General features: G+C 41.5%; 1 pseudogene across 1 annotated transcript; it reads right to left on the bottom strand.

Annotated features, from left to right (window-relative positions):
• Window positions 1-1,253: 1,253 nt before the first annotated feature.
• On the bottom strand, window positions 1,254-13,462 carry LOC144373875 (sulfotransferase 1C2-like; annotated as a pseudogene). Its single transcript, XR_013433442.1, has 7 exons — window positions 13,295-13,462; window positions 12,761-12,886; window positions 8,428-8,525; window positions 4,083-4,209; window positions 3,494-3,588; window positions 3,189-3,369; window positions 1,254-1,606 (listed from the first exon to the last, which is right to left on the bottom strand). The product of XR_013433442.1 is annotated as a sulfotransferase 1C2-like (transcript).
• Window positions 13,463-16,651: the final 3,189 nt, after the last annotated feature.

Raw genomic sequence — 16,651 nt, 5'->3', positions numbered from 1 at the left:
ATTCTTTTTTTTTCCAGAGAGGGGTATTTTACCATTGATATCATTTAGAATTGGCAGAACATGGTGATTGTGTTAGTCAGCTTTCCATTACTGAAATAATTCCTGATACAATCACTTACTTTGATTCAAACTTTTGAAGTTTTAGTCCATGATTGGTTAAACATATTACTTTTAGGCTTCTGGTATGGAGGCAGCATGGTGCAAATGCAGGGCAGAGATAAATTGCTCATCTCATGGCTAAGAAGTAATACAGGAAGAAGAGCCTGGGTTCCACTATCCTCCTTGAGGGCATATTTCCAATGACCTGGAAAAGTCCCACTAAGCTTTTCCTCTGGGGGTTCATCACCACACAGTAGGAACACACTGGAATCCAAGTCTTTAACACATGGGACTTTGGGGGAAAGTTCAGGTCCAAACTTGAGCAGTGATGAAAAGAAATCAGTATTTTATTTGGCTTAGCGCACCCTCTGATTTGGGTCTAAAAGAAAAGGGTCAACGTTTGGAATTAGTAATTTGAAATGTGCCTTCCTTCCTGTATTCTATGCTTTCATTCGCTCATGCAACAAGTTTGTATTGGCCTATGCTGTATGCATTAGGCACTGGGAGTAAAATGGTGACTAAGATATGGAACCAAACCCCAAGAGATTTACAATGTAGTGGGACCTACAGATAAGCAATAGGGGAAAATATGGGAATTGAGTGCAAAGGACACCTAACTTGGTCAGGAACTATTCCCCAGAGTGTATGGCAGTGAAGCTGAGGCTCAGTTGTCTCCATGTTGAGCACCACACCCGGGCTGACACTGCTGACATCAGTCACTTCCCCTACTTTCTGCCTTTACCAGGATCTCATTTGGGCTCCCGAACAACACCTTCCTGATTTTTCCTATATGGCCTAGCACCTTGTCCCTCTTCATCATATTTTAGACTTCTGACATTCACTCTCTGGCCTTTCCTTTCATTCTCTGCTTACAATCAGGGTGCTCAGAATATATTTTCTCAGTTCTGGCAGCACCAGGGTTGTATCCCTTCCCATTATTTCTCTTCCCATTGTGACCAGGAAGAACCTCCGGATTGAGCCCAGACCAGTGTTCCCCAAGTGGTCAGAGCAGACATCAGAATTTCATGTTGTTAGTATATATTTTATCTAATATTTGTGTATTTGTTCTCAAGATATTGTTATATTGCACCCTAGAAAATGGATACACTTCCCAAAAGAATGGGGATTATAAAAATCCTTGTAGTATTTAAGTGTTATATTTTTACCTAGTTTATTAAGATGTCTTATTCTTAGTATGGAAAAAATAGAGGAGAAAATAGGCATTAGACATGATCCTTTTTGCAAAGCTGTGACATATGGTTCATAATTACAGAAATGGTTTGTACCACAATCATAAACATTTCCAATGTGCTTTCAGAGATGCATCTGGCTGTGGCTGAGGATTGAAGACAGCGTTTGTGTTCTTGTCTTCCAACTTTTTATTTACTACCTCCTCAGAATTCCATGCAGAAGTTTATAGTGACTCCTTTCATCTTCTCCCTATATATTTCATCAAACTTTTCATTCTGGGCCACAGTGAAGTGGTTTTTCCAATCCCCCACAGTTCCTAGAAGATGGAAACCAGATAGGAGTTGTCATTCTCTTATGGACAGACTGAGTGGACCCAAGTTAATGAGTGGAGCACCCACATTAGGCTTGGCTGTCAGTAGCCTGACTCACCCAGTTACCCCTCAATGAACTCCGTTCCCTCTGCAGCTACCTGCTATGGGAAGCAGCCCTCTGAGGCTCAGTGCAGGAGGATGGGCTTCTAAATCTAATCATGACTGGTGCCAAAAGCTGGTGACCCAGAATGACCCAGCCCACCTACAGTAGAGTCACACAGTGGCACTACAGAGTCATAAAAACAAATGCACTATGGAAATACACCACATGGAGAAATCTCTAGATGTTATATGACCAAAGGCCCCAGACATAAAAATGTGTACTGTGTGATTCCATATGTATGACATCAAGAATAAGTAAAACCAATCTACAGGATAGAGATTAGAATAGCACTTGTCTCTGCAGGTACATATTGATAAAAACAGGATATGAGAGGGTCCCTTCTGGAGTTATGAAAATGATATCTTGATTGGGGTGCTGGTTGTATGGCTACATATATTTAAAAAGTATGTTAAACTGTATGCTTAAGATCTGAGCATTTTTGTATTTAGATTATATATCAACATAAAAGAATTTGAAAATAGTTAGAAGGAGATACTATTTTTCACTAAGCAGTGATTAAAATAATTTCATATTAGAAAATGTTCTTTGTTCCACCAATGTCTCTTCTGAAAAATTATGTGACAGAAAAGTATCAGGAAATAACGACTATGCCCAAAAATTTTCATTGTAACATTATTCATAAAGATGAAAACTGAAGGCAATGATAACTTCCCTATCACTAGAAAAACAGATGGGTGAATTATGAATGTTTATTATGCCACTTTGATATTACAGAGGACTTCTAAAAGCAGTGAGGGGCTTGGATCTATATGCGTTTCCCTGAAGAGATGTTTCATATTCTGGTGGGCAAATTTGTATAGGATAACTACATATGGTATACATATCTCTGTGTTTGTATGAGACAAAAGGAAGAGTGTGTATAGAAAGGTAGATATGTAAGGGCCTAAAGAAGGGCTATTTGCAAAATCACCATCAGCTATTTGAAAAGAAATGGAATCATTTGATTTGTTTTAGAAGCATTGAGTACTCTTTTAGATGGAAAGGGCAATGAAATAATTTCAGTAGAAACTATAATGTAAGTTAAAGTTACAATGGGCAGAGAGAGAGGAAATGGGTCATGACAGAAGATATACCTAATGTAGACAGTAGCTGAGCCTTTTAAGTGGTGGATTCATAGAGCAAAGAGTTGTGACCTCCTGCTGCTTAAGTCCCAGATCATTAGGTAGGTCCAGGAGTCTCTGTGAATTCTGGATCAATAGTTGCTCCTGCCTTTATTCATTTACAAGGTTGCATTTCCTTTGCTATTCACAGAGCTTTGTCTACTACAACAGGTTCAAGTTCCTAGCCTTATTAGAACCAGGTATCATGAATAGTCAGTACATGGCTTTGGAATTAGTGAAACCCAGTATCATCTTGGCAATGTTACCAGGCAGGCTCAGCATTTGTGACAAGGCCCCACAAACCTTTTCTCATGAAGGGGGAAATGGACTGGTCCAGGATGGATTTGGGAACTGTAGAACGATTTGTCATGGGATTCTCCTTCATTTTCTCAAATGATGTCTCTTGGACAATTTTATCCAGCACCGTTTCATCCAAGCTCTTTACCATGAACTGTGCCACTTTCTGAATCTCATGTTTTGGGTCCTGTGGTGAGGGTGACATTGAATGGGATGGATGAGTTTCAGAAAGCCGTGATTCTTTCTCAGAAGTACAGCCCTGAACAGCTTCAAGTTTCTCTGTTCCTGGGTCTAAGTGTCTCTTTACTCACCTTCTTTATGTCCTCGTAGAAGAGGAAGAGAACCTGATGTGTGTCTTTCTTCTGCCACCATCCTTTCACATGGTCAAACCAGGAGCCCCAACCCACTGTAACAGACACAAAGAGCAGCCTACATAGAAATGGCACAGAACCTTCTGAGGGTCAGGGTTTTTGTTGATTTGAAGTGTAAATGGGACAGACTCTGCATCAGATACCTCCTAAGAGTCCCGATCTGTTTGATTTTGATGGTCATGTGGACTGGGTCGGGCTTGGGGTTATTTGTCCAAACATGCTACCCAAAGTGTCTTCCTGTTGAGGATGCACAAACATGGTACCCTCACTGAGATCGCAATCCCTCTGGAATGAGGTTGCCTCAACAGAACCTGTGGCCCAGAACACCGACTTTCTAATCAGGTGGGAGATATTTACTGAGGGCTGTGGGTCTATAGTGGAAAAGCAGCCAAGCTGCTCTGCCTGGTCCCCATCCAGGGCAGGACTTACCTAAAGAGGCAAAGTTGTAGAGAATCAAATGTCATGTCTGATTCTCTTGAATCCGTCTCACTAGAATGGGGATACAGGTACACGAAGCATTTTCTTTTACCTTTTCCATCAATGAAGGTTTCAAAATACTCTTCCCAGGTTCCAGGGTCAGGTAGCACTTGATTCATCCTTTGGAAATGGTAGTAGGAAACCATACAGTCTTTGGCATTTCAAGCTACATAAAGGAACTTTAGGGTAAGGAGACAGATGGGTGAAAAATGGTATAGAAATGGATTTTCACAAAGTCCACCTGGGTTGAGTCTTCCTGAGGCTGTCTACACACACCTGTTTAGCACTTCGGAGCTGGCAGTGTGGCTTTGTAATCTCTCACCACTCTCCGTGTATCTTTGCCAATTATACTCTGTTTTCAACCTGGTCCTATTAAGACTTTAATTAGCTAACCTGATCCCCACTGGTGGCAGGGGGCTAAATCCTCCTTTAGAAAGGATGACCTGTCGTGTGACTAAAAAATGCCACATGCATGTGGATGAGCCTCTGACAAACTCATCTTGGTTTCCTGGTGAAACAGGATAGCTTCGTGGTTAGGGTCTGGACTGTGGAACAAGAAAAGAGTTACTGTCTTCCTTCTGGCCTCTCCAATTTATTATTTCTATCTCTAGTCGCTTCAGCTCTGCCCTTACAAAGCACCCCTTTATGTGTCACTTTGACCTCAAATTCAAACCTTCCTCTTCACAATTTTTCATTTAACCAACTTTTGTCTCATTATTATAAAATGAGAGAGGTAGGTAAATTCACATTGATTGTATCAGCCCCAAAGTGCCCTCTCAACTATCCACCCAGGACCCATGAACAGTTATTTCAGTGCTTGCTGATTTTCACCGTAAAACAGTGGTTCATAATCAGGGATGATATTTTCCACCAGAGACATTTATCAATCACCAGAGACATTTTTAGTTGTGACACTGGGACAGTGATGCTGGCATCTAGTGAGTAAAGGTCAGGAATGCTGAACAATACTCTACCATACACAGGAGACAAAACTAAGATTTCATGTCACGCCAATCAGAATGGCAGCTATTATGAAGACAAACAACAATAAGTGTTGGTGAGGATGTGGGGGAAAAGGCACACTCATACACTGCTGGTGGGACTGCAAATTGGTATAGCCAATAAGGAAAGCAGTATGGAGATTCCTTGGAAATCTGGGAATGAAACCACCATTTGACCTAACTATTCCTCTCCTTAGTCTATACCCAAAGGACTTAAAAACAGCATATTACAGGGACATAGCCACATCAATGTTTATAGCAGCACAACTCACAGTAGCTAAATTGTGGAACCAACCTAGATGCCCTTCAGTAGTTGAATGGATGAAAAAAATGTGGCACTTATACACCATGGAATTTTCTCAGCAATAAAAGAGAATAAAATCATGGCATTTGCAGGTCAGTGGATAGAGTTGGAGGAGATAATGTTAAATCCCAAAAAAAACAAATGCTGAATGTTTTCTCTGATATAAGGAGGCTGACTCATAGTGGGGTAGGGAGGGGGAGCATAGGAGGAATAGGCAAACTCAAGATAGGGCAGAGGGGTGGGAGGGAAAGGGAGGGTGCATGGAGTTAGAAATGATGGTGAAATGTGATGGTCATCATTATCCAAAGTGCAGGTATGAAGACAAAAATTGGTTTGAACATACTTTGTATACAACCAAAGATATCTAAAATCGTGCTCTATATGTGTAATATGAATTGTAGTGCATTCTGCTGTCATATATAAATTTTTAAAATTAATAAAAAATACATAGGAGAGATCTTCTGCTTCTACCCACATGAAAGAATTATCTGGCTCAAAATATCAGTAGTGCTTTATTTATTCATATTAAACTATCTTTTATGTTCTCTATTCTGATACTTGGACATTTTGGAACCTTTCTGTTTTTAGAGGGAGTATCCTTTCTAGGAGTAGCTCATTCCTAGGTCCAGTAAATATACAGCCAACCAATCCAGAGCCCACAGTTTCACCTCCTCCTTTATGAAGCTCCCATACTCTGAGCCACTGTCCACCTGCCCACTCAACACAGGGCAGGTACCAGACAATCAGACGCAGTCCTATGCCCCAGAGTCTGCTGAAATTGTTCAAACCACCCAGCTCGAAGCCTGCCTACCTTGCATCTCCTGTCCCCATCCTGCAGAAACCACAATAATGGCTCTTGTACATATTTTTATCTCATCTTTCTGCATCCTGACTGACCTGGTGCTTCCCTATATGGCTCTATGTGGCATGCAGTACCTTCTGTTTCTAGGGAACTGTGAGCACAAAACACTCTTCATGACGGTCATTTCTGTGTCTGCATTACTTACCACATCACTTTGAACAAATCCCATTTGTCTTTTAAGCAAAAACAAAACAAAATTATAAAACAAGGGCTGAGATTGAGAAGCCCTGCTTTCCAAGTTGGTTACTCTGCCACTGTTGTCTAAGTCCTATATCCGTCTTCTCCACCAATGAACACGTTTCTTAAAATATTAAAAAAAGAAACACCTGAATTATTAAGCTTTTAAACCTCAGTTGTCTTTCACTTCACTGTTTCTTGCCAGCTTGTGAATCTCTTCTCATATTTCTGACCTCTAGTCACAAGACTTCATCCCCTCTCCAAGTTCATGAATTTGGTATTCATCGGTATTTATACTGCATATTAGCCTATTTGGGGGTTTTAAATTTCAATAACTGACATATATTTCTTTAATAGTTCTGTTTCTAATTATATGTTATTCCTGTATTTTAATTTTGATTCAATCTTTCATTTCTTTATACAACCTATTCTTCCTTCCTTCCTCCTTCCCTTTTTTCTTCTTTCTTTGTCTCTCTCTCTTTTTTTCTTTCCAGTGCTGTAAATGAAACCAGAACTTTGTATGCTAGGAAAACACCCTAGTACTTCCCAGACCTCTTCTTTTATTTCTATAGGTGATAAATTGTTAAGTAAAGTTCTTGAGGTCTAACTCTGCTGCTTGTTATCTGTCTGTCTGTCTATCTATCTATCTATCACCTCTATCTCAATCTCAGTATCTTGGCTAATTCTGTGTTTTGTAATGTGGGATGGTGAGCTCAGGTGGGTATCTTGTGGGGCCTGGGCAGAAACTGTATTCTTCCAGACCATGTGCCTGCCAGGGATCCTGGGAACACTGACAGTTACTATATGCCGATTTGACTTATTGTATTTTCTTGAACAGCATGAGGAAGGCCAATTTGAACCCCAAGTTTTGAGAGAGGAGGACAGTGGGCACACATTCTCAGGGGAGCTAAGAGCAGGCTCAAGACAGGCTCCCTGGGTTCTCCTTCACCGTCTCCACCCACCATTGAGGATTCGACCTTTCAGTATCCCAGTTATATTCCTTATTCCTCTGGTTCCTGATATCCTTGGCTTTGGCCTTGTGCATTTGCAGCCATCAAAATTTAAGTTGCTGGATTATCCAGGTCACCAAATTTCCCCAGACAGATCCAGGCCTAATTTACTTCTCTGAGTTTTATTTCCCTCTTCATTTTTAGAACTTAGGGACTTTCCTTACTTTTAAACCCATCTCAGTTGTGCATTTAAAAAGGGAATTCTGCTATGTCCTGCAGCATTCATGGGTGGTATACAAATGTTTTTGTATACAAAACATCATCCTGGAAACAGAAGTTCTCACTCCTCACCCAGGTTTTCCAAAAGGAAGCCATGTCATTTGATGTGAGTCTGCCCCCTGCACTCCTGTCATCCTGAGATTGCCCTCTTAGTCATTCCCATCTGTTTCCACTGCTGAGAAAGCAGTTCCCCGTATTCAGTCTGTGCTCTTGCCTCCCCTTGGTACACAGTTCTCATCTTTTGCAGATCAGAAGACATGTTTTACTGCCCTATGCGGTGACAGAAATTCAACACGCACTGATGTCCATGATAAATAAAGTCCCAGAATGAGTAAAACAAGGAGCGCAGGGCTGTGGCCAAGGGCCTCCTCAAGAGCACTCATGGCTCCCTCTGTTCATCAACTTTCCCTTTTGAACAATCTGCAAGGCTTTTTATTATTCCCCTTTCCCTCTCCCCATGGCCCAGCCTGTGGCCCCTGTTCTCACTCTTCCCTTCACAGCAATCCTTGCTCTTCAGAGCAGTGGATCCTCATGCCTCCCCATGTCTATTCTCTGTAGAAATTCAGTACAGCTTCTGCCTCCAGGTCTCTTGGAAACTATCCACGGGAGTGCCCTTGTGGAAACTGTCCGCGGGAGTGCCCTTGTGGAAACTGTCCACTGAACATAGAACCTTGCATTTTCCCTTACTGTTGAGAAGCTGCCAACCCTTCAGAAGTAGAGGAGAGGTAAAGATGTGGAGGAGGAAGTTCTGACCTGGGGTCCGGAGGCCTCACTCTGGGTGGGCTTCCTCTCCTCCTGCCACCAGGTGGCTGAACTTATCCTACCTTGCAGTTGTTTTCCCAGAACGATGATGGCAACAACTGAGTAGGAAGGTGAGTCCTTAGTATCCGTGGAGCAGGCATCACATTGGCTTTTTCCACACCTTTAAAATAATTCAAGAGGATACATCTGTATGGTGTAAGCACAGTGAGGGGACCTTGTGTCTCAGGCTCTGTCCAGAATGTTTCATTATGCACTTATCTCTCTGTTGGTTTCTTGGCTTTCTTTTGGGATTTCATAGTCATTTACTGATATTACTTTCATTTTGAAGAATGACAACATGATGGCTATAAGGGAGCTTCAACTTAAGCTACTTCATTACTTCAAAGATAAGGAGATGGACCATTGTATCGTGTTGAGATGGAGCCCACCAGGACCAGAGAGCAGGGCTCTCACCTTCCAGCCAGCTAGAGCCAACCATATGTGACTGGCCTATGCCAATCACTTTTTCCAACTCTAAAACCATAGACATTTCCTGGCATGTAAGTCATGAATTCTACTCTTTCGTTTATACCATTATTGGGTACTTGCTGTATGCGATATTGTGTTGAACTGAGGTTATGGGGAAAAGACAACAAATAAAGCAAACGTCTTCTTTCTAAGGAGTGTCAACTTTAGTGTAGCAATCAGAGGCTCAGGTAAATTTCCATGGAGAGCCAAAGGAGTCAGTGCTGAAAATCAAAATTGCTCCAAAGATCTGGAGTGAATCGATGTGCTTAGGTGACACAGTTGAACTTGGACCACTTGTATATGATGGGTGAAGATCCCTCTGCATGAAGGGTCAAGAATGCTGATTGCTGAGGGAGGGTATTTATAAAATAAAGAAATAAGAAATGACATAAAATAACATGTCACTTTAAATGTGCAGCAGGGAGCTACACTTAGAAGTGGCTTCCACACAAACTCCCATCTTGCTGGCTGGTGTGAGTGCTGGCAGGGGGTCAGGTCTCTGTTCTAAGCCTGTAATCAAAGTGCCCTCAGCTGACTGAGGAGCTAGGCCTCTTCTCTCAGTGCCTGTTTTTCAAGGCTGGGCCTCATCGGGAAGGAAACTGTGGAGAAGAGGCCTCTCTGTGCCTCTTGTCCTTTGTTCTGGGCACACCTGTAAACTCTATTTTGCCTTCTAAAAAGTGTGGTGCTGGGAGTGTTGTTCTGGATGCCAACTTCCCTCCACCCTGTCAACCAGGCTCCTGGGCAGTCTTTAAGTGTTATGGGAATGACTGTTCTACTGGCCCTGAGGAGGAGGGAGTCTCTCTGCTAGATCCCAGAAAAGAGCATGAGAACTGAGCCCTTCAACAGGGAGGGCCGGGTCTGGAGCTGACATCCGTGTGTGGACACCTTGAAGCATGCAGACCTAGTGCTTTCAAATCACGGCTGCTTTTGAGCCACTCCCATTGAGGAAGAGTTCTTCTTGGAAGCTTGGCATGATCTCTCATCTCCACAGCTCTTCACATTTTCTCCCCAAACTTTCACTTTAGCATTAGCATTTACACTAACATTCTGATCATCTCAACTTTATTTATGGGAATCTCCAATGAGGTTTTAAGAAATTGGTATCACAGTTTCACATAACAACCATCTTAACCTTTTTGTGTGTGTGCCTTGGACTGAACCCAGGACTCGGGCATGCTAAGCACATATTCTACCACTAAGCTATACTCCAAGCCCCATCTACACCATTTCTAAGTATACATTTCAGCGACTTTAAGTATGTTTGCATTGTTGTATGACTATGTATTTCCTGAACTTTTTTATTTTCCCAAACTGAATCTCTGTGCCCTTTCACACTAACTCCACAATTCTTCTCCAAGTCTCTGGCAACCACAATTCTGATTTCGGTCTCTTTGTATTTGACTACTTTAAGTATTCATATAAGTGGAATCACAGTATTTGCTCTTTTTCATTTGGCTTATTTCACTTAACACGTCTTCAGTGTTCTTCATGTTACAGCATACGTCAGAATTGTGTTTCGTCGTATGTATATACTACATTTTCTTTGTGCTTGCTTCTCTTGTTATTGTGACTCATGCTGCTATAAACTCTGTTTGAGTCCCTGTTTTCAATTCTTTTGGATATCTGCCTAAAAGTGACATTGCTGGATCATGCGGTACCAACATTTTTTTCTTTAAATAAGAGAGCATTCTGGTATTAAAAAGAAAATTGGAAAGCCACTTTTGGAGGCCATTAAATTCATACTTCTCAGTAAGGATTTTCTAACTTGCCTTGCCTTTCCTCAGCTCCTTCCTGGTCTCCTGCTCTAACTCTGCCCGTCTGTCCACATGGGTCCCCCTGCTCCAGGCTCCCTGTGTAGAGGACATGAGTCTTCCCTCCTGCTTTCATCCCTATTGAGGCCATGGAACCCATTTTCATCTAACTGGCAGGGAGCAGGGGACCCACGGAGTCAGTCATTTTTGGCCCTCATCATCTGCACTGAGGTCCTAGCCCTGGGATTTGAGCCATACATATATCCTGTGTCTTTATGAGAGAAGTAGTTCAGCTTGCGTTGTGGAAATAGCCCCAGGGGGTACAACGTTAAGTAGCTAATAGTTAAATAGTTCTTGCCTTCAAGGAGCTTGGGGTCTGGCAGAAGAGAGAGGCAAGAGTCAACAAGGACAGTGACAGCTGATCATTCTGGTCCCTCCAGGAGTGCAGTTTGGCCATGCTCCCCTCATTCTGCCCAGAGCACTTCGTGCTCACCTCTGACTCACCCACTGATTGTGGTGTACGTATTGTCTGCATTTTTCTCTTCCATGGAACCATGACTTATTGAGGGCCAGTGGATGCAAGATGTCTGATGAGCAGTCCGGGGCCTGTAGTGAGTGTGGAACTGAGTGGGCTACTCCTAGATTTCACCTATATGTAGTTCACACACCCACATGCGTGCACATTTTCTCAGTCTTTCCAAATGTATTCCTGTTGGACTCTATGCTTTTGGTGTGGAATGTCTTTGTACCTGGGATTTGGTCAGAAGGTGCAAGGGCCCTAGGAAGGAGATGGACTAGCTTGTTCATGGCCCAGTGGTGCCCATCCACTCCAGAGGTTTTGACCCTGGACTCACGTGCATGAGTCGGTGTCATCCACTACCCTCCTCCTCTAGGGGCACACCTCACCTCTGTGGGCAGAGACTGTCTATCCTGGAATAACCACGGCATGGATGAGTCTCCACTGAGTACCCCTCTGTCAGTGGCTGGGAAGAAAGAAAACCTGAGACTGTTTGTTCCTCCTTGGACTCAGGGCACCTTGATTCATAAAGAACCGTCTTGGCTTCCATATGACATGCCAAACTGGGGACTGGTTACCCGGCTTCTTCAAAATCCTACAGCTGCTGGGATGACCTGAGGGAGGCTCTGTCTTGTTTTTTTCTGACTTAGTGATGGGACATTGTGCTCCTCACTGGCAAGAAACCTCATTAGAAATCTTGCTCAGGATTTTCTCTCTTTTTAATCTCCCAATTGTCAGAGATTAAACAATGTTGACGGGGGGCAGGATGTAGAAACAATATAAAAAATTGGGCTTGGTTGGTCCAAGGACCAAATGGCACCCTGGGGCAAGTGATTTATCCTGGAGAGGTAGCTGTCAACAATACTTTACCATGAGATACCTTGACAGGCACTGTTTCAAGCTTTTTACATATATTAACTCACTTAGTCCTCACAACTAATTGAGGTAGGTGCTATTCTGTGGCTATTTTGTAGCTGAGTAAATTATAGAGAAAGGTTAAATAACTTGCTAAAAGTCATGGGATAAGTGACATAGCCAGGATTTGAACCCCAGTTGTCTAGATTTACCCTGCTGTGGAGTCATAATCAGAGACAAAGAAAAATGGAAGATCTTGATGGCACATGGAATGAATCCCAGTTAGGCAAACAGAGGTTAGCCTGTGTATGGAGTTGGCACTCCACAGATAATTAAGAGATGGAGAACATCAGGCATTGAATTGCAAAGCCAGTGTCACCTACATAGGAACTTAGATCCAGAAGGACCTCAAGGGTATCTTGGCTTGCAGATACACCTGGACAAGGTTACAAGTTCTTATGCATATCAATCAGACCAGAAACTTCATTTCTTAAGGCAGTGGAAAGGTTTATCAGACCACCATCAACAGTTTTCTAAGAACTCCAGATCTCCATGCTAGAGTTACACTGCTTCATTTTCATAGCTTTATTTATTTGTGTTCCCAAGTTTCTATTACATGGATCTCTGTAATGCTCAGCTTTGGGAAGTGTCTGTCTCTGTCTCTGTCTCTGTCTCTGTCTCTCTCTCTCTCTGTGTGTGTGTGTGTGTGTGTGTGTGTCTGTGTGTGTATCTGTGAACTCTCTGGAACTCACCAGAGGGACTCACCGGAGGGCTGGGGAGGCCGAGCCCACTCAATGAAAGGGTGGCGGTGTTGGATGATGGCTCGCTGGCACTTCTCCACATCTGCATCCTGTTCAATCATGTCCACAATTTTCTGAATCCACGTTGTCCCTGAGAGTCAGAAGAGAAAGGCAAGAAGCAGAAAACGTTTAGATAATCTTCTTGAAGCTGCTGAGGGAAAGGATGAAGGGACATGGAGTCTGTTCTTGGCTTCAACCTCCTCTGGGTCCAGGATCCTGTTTGCCATGAGAGATGGACGTCCATGCGGGACAGACTTTGGGTCTCTACTTGGCGTGGAGCAGCAAAGGAAAAGCTCACAAACACCCAAGAGCAGGGCATGGCGGAGCGCAGCAGGTGGGGCCTCCAGCACTGATATGCTGCAGCCCCTTCCGAGAATCCAGGGATGCCAGGCATCCAAGCCTAAGCCCCCTCCTAGAACAGCAAGGAGCGCGACTTCTGTCCTGGGGCATACTGACTTAGCAGGGTGAGGTCTCTGCTGTTGCCCTACCCTACAATCACCTGCTTTAGGGTAAGTACAGATGAGAAGATCGTCCGGTTGGCCTCAAAGTTCTGGATCTGGCTCCAGTTGTCTACAGTGGTACTCTGCAGGGGGATCCCTGCCACCTCTTTCAGTTGTGACTGTTTCTTCAAATTCGAGGTTGGGGCCATAGTATCTTGCGGTGGAGAGTCCTTATGGGAAAAGAAAATAGCTTTCTTTAAAAAAAACTGGTGGTGGGGCTGGAGATGTGGCTCAAGCGGTATCCCGCTCGCCTGGCATGCGTGCAGCCCGGGTTCGATCCTCAGCACCACATACAAGGATGTTGTGCCTGCTGAAAACTAAAAAATAAAAGATTAAAATTCTCTCTCTCTCTCTTTAAAAAAACTGGTGGTAAAATACACATAACATGAAATTGAGCATTTTAACCATTTTTAATTGTATAATTCAGTAGCATTAATTACTTTCACATTGTTGTGCACTCATCACTACTACCCACCTCTTGAACATTTTCTTTTTCTTAAATGGAAACACTGTACTCATTCATCACTAACTCCTCATTCTCCATTCTTCAGCCACTGAAAACCACCATTCTTTGTTCTGTTTCCACAAACACTACTTGTTTTACTTAAGTAAAATCATATAGTATTTGCCTTTTTGTGAGTGGCCTGTTTAACTTAGCTTAATAGTTTTATGATTAACCCATGTTGTGTAATGTTGCAGGACTTTCTTCCTTTTTGAAGCTGAATGATATTCTTTGCTCTTGTGCTGTATTTGATTATCATTAATTCATCTATGGAAGCTTGGGTTGTTTCTACCTTTTGATTATTGTGATTGATGCTGCTATGAAGATGGGTATATAAATATCTCTTTGAGTTCCCATTATTCATACTTTGGGGTAAATACATAGAAATGTAATTCCCCCAATTAAACATTATATGTTTAATTTTGGGAAAAACCTATTGCACCATGTTCCACAGTGGCTATATCATTTCACGTTCTCACATGCAGTACACAGGCTCCAATTTCTCTATATTATCACCAACACAAGATGTTTTCTGGGTTTTTAAAAATAGCTGTCCTGATGAGGATGAGGTTTTATTTCATTGTGGTTTTGATTTGCATATCCCTAATGACTAATGACGTTGTACGTATTCTCATGAGCTAAGTGTTTATTTCTTTGTAGAAATGTATTTTCAAAGTCTTTGTTCATCTTTGCATTTGTTGTTGTTATTTTGAAAAAAGTTGCATTAAAAATAAGGCTTTTAAAAGCACAAAAGGAGGAAGAAAGAAGTAGTGGGCCACTGTTACTCTTGGGATTTCAGGAGATATTTATTAATACTACTATTAATGAGATGATAATTGTCAAAACCCAGCACGTATCAAACACTTTGATTTGTCATGTGTTAGGCTAAATGCCTGTATAAATTAGTTCTCAGTTCTTGCATAATGTGAGTGACAGAACTTTGGAGATTAAAGGGTCCTCACATAAAATGTAATAGTAAATGATTGTTGGAAATTCAATAACAGAAGCTGGTTCCATGATTCCATAGAGTGGGTGGGGGAACTGGCAGCCCAGCTTGGCCAAACCTAGCTTTCAAATGGCCTTGCCCTCCCAGAGAGAGAAACCCCATAGCACAGTTTACATCACGAAATGAAAGACAATTGGACAGTGTGTGCCTCTCAGTAGAAGACACATGACCTATGAAGTGGTCCTACCACATACATGGAACCCAAATCAGTAAGCAAATATCGGTTTAAAGGAAATTCATATTAAAATATATCACGACAATGAAATGAAAATGTAAGTCAATATATAAGACCAATAATCAATAAATGGAATTGCTTCAGATTTAAAAAAACTTCTGCACAACAGAGGAAACAATTAAGAACACAAAGAGAGGAGAAAATCTTTGCTAGCTACTCTTCCAACAGGAGTTTATTATGCAGAATATAGGTAGAACTCAAAAAACACCAAAACCCAAATCAAACAACCCAATCAATAGACAAATAATTAATTAAAAGATATTTTTCAAAAGAAGAAATGCAAATGGACAAAAACTATATGAAAATAATGTTCAATATCCTTAGTATTTAAGGAAATGCAAATCAAAACTACAGTCCAATTAGAATGATAATCATCAAAAATGTAAATAATAATGCATGCTGTTGAGGTTGTGAGGAAAAAAGTATAGTTATATATTGTAGACGGGACTGTGAATGAGTACAACCACTTTGGAAATCAGTATGGAGAATTCTCAAAAGGCTGGGAATGGACTCACTCTATGACCAAGCTACTCTATTTAAAATAAGTAAGATCAGCATGTTATAGCAATACCTCCATACAAATGTGTATAGCAGCACACTTTACAAGCCAAGTTATGGAACCAGTCAGGTACCTGTCAATAGATGAATGGATAAAGAAAAAGTGATCTATCTATCTATCCATCCATCTGTCTATTCACACACACACACACACACACACACACACACACACACACATAAATACAATTGAGTTTTACTTAACCATAAATGAAAATGACATTATATCATTTGCTGGTAAATGGGTAGAACTGGAGAACATCTAGCTGAGGGGAAAAAGCCAGACTCAGAAAGTTAAGGATCAAAAATTCTCTCTTACATGTAAAATATATAGAAAAATAAGCAATTAAAGAAGGGAGAATCTCATGAAAATAGAAGGGAGTACAGTGGAATAGAGGAAGGAAAGTTAGGAAAGGGGAGGAGGGATGGGAAAGGGGAGTAACAGCAGAATAAAATTGATCCAACCATGTCATGTGCACATATGAATCTATCAAAATGAATCTCACTTTTATGTATAATTCTAATGCACCAATTAAAATAAATTAATTAAAAATGTAAACCACATGAAAGTCTACAGGACAATAATAAACTTACTTCAAATAAATGACAAGACAGTTGAAAAAAATAAAGAGGAGTCAGTATATTTTTTAAAATCACCTAAAAATACATATTAAAGAAAAGACATGCACAGGAATGTTCACTTAGGTGATTAGATTTTGAAGAAACTAAAGAAGGGAGCAGAGGATGTAGTTCAGTGGTATAACACTTGTCTAGTTTGCAGGAGACCCCAGGTTTAACCTCCAACACTGCACAAGAGGAAAACAATAATAAAAAAGGAAATAAAATAGAACTTTAAAAAAGAAAGTGATTATCTTAAGTGTCAAGACAGTGGCTACTTCTAAAAAGTTAGAGGACAGAGAAAATGGGGGCTTCTTTTTAAGTTGGCAGGTTTTTAGAATATACTGTCCTGGGTGCCAGATACAAGGATGTTGGCTTTATCGTCATGTATTAAACTGTGCATTACTGTATTAGAATAGAAATCTAGATAGTGTCATGGG

Source organism: Ictidomys tridecemlineatus, unplaced genomic scaffold (genome assembly GCF_052094955.1).
Source record: "Ictidomys tridecemlineatus isolate mIctTri1 unplaced genomic scaffold, mIctTri1.hap1 Scaffold_52, whole genome shotgun sequence".
NCBI lineage: Eukaryota > Metazoa > Chordata > Mammalia > Rodentia > Sciuridae > Ictidomys > Ictidomys tridecemlineatus.
This window is presented reverse-complemented; position numbering and strand designations above follow the sequence as displayed.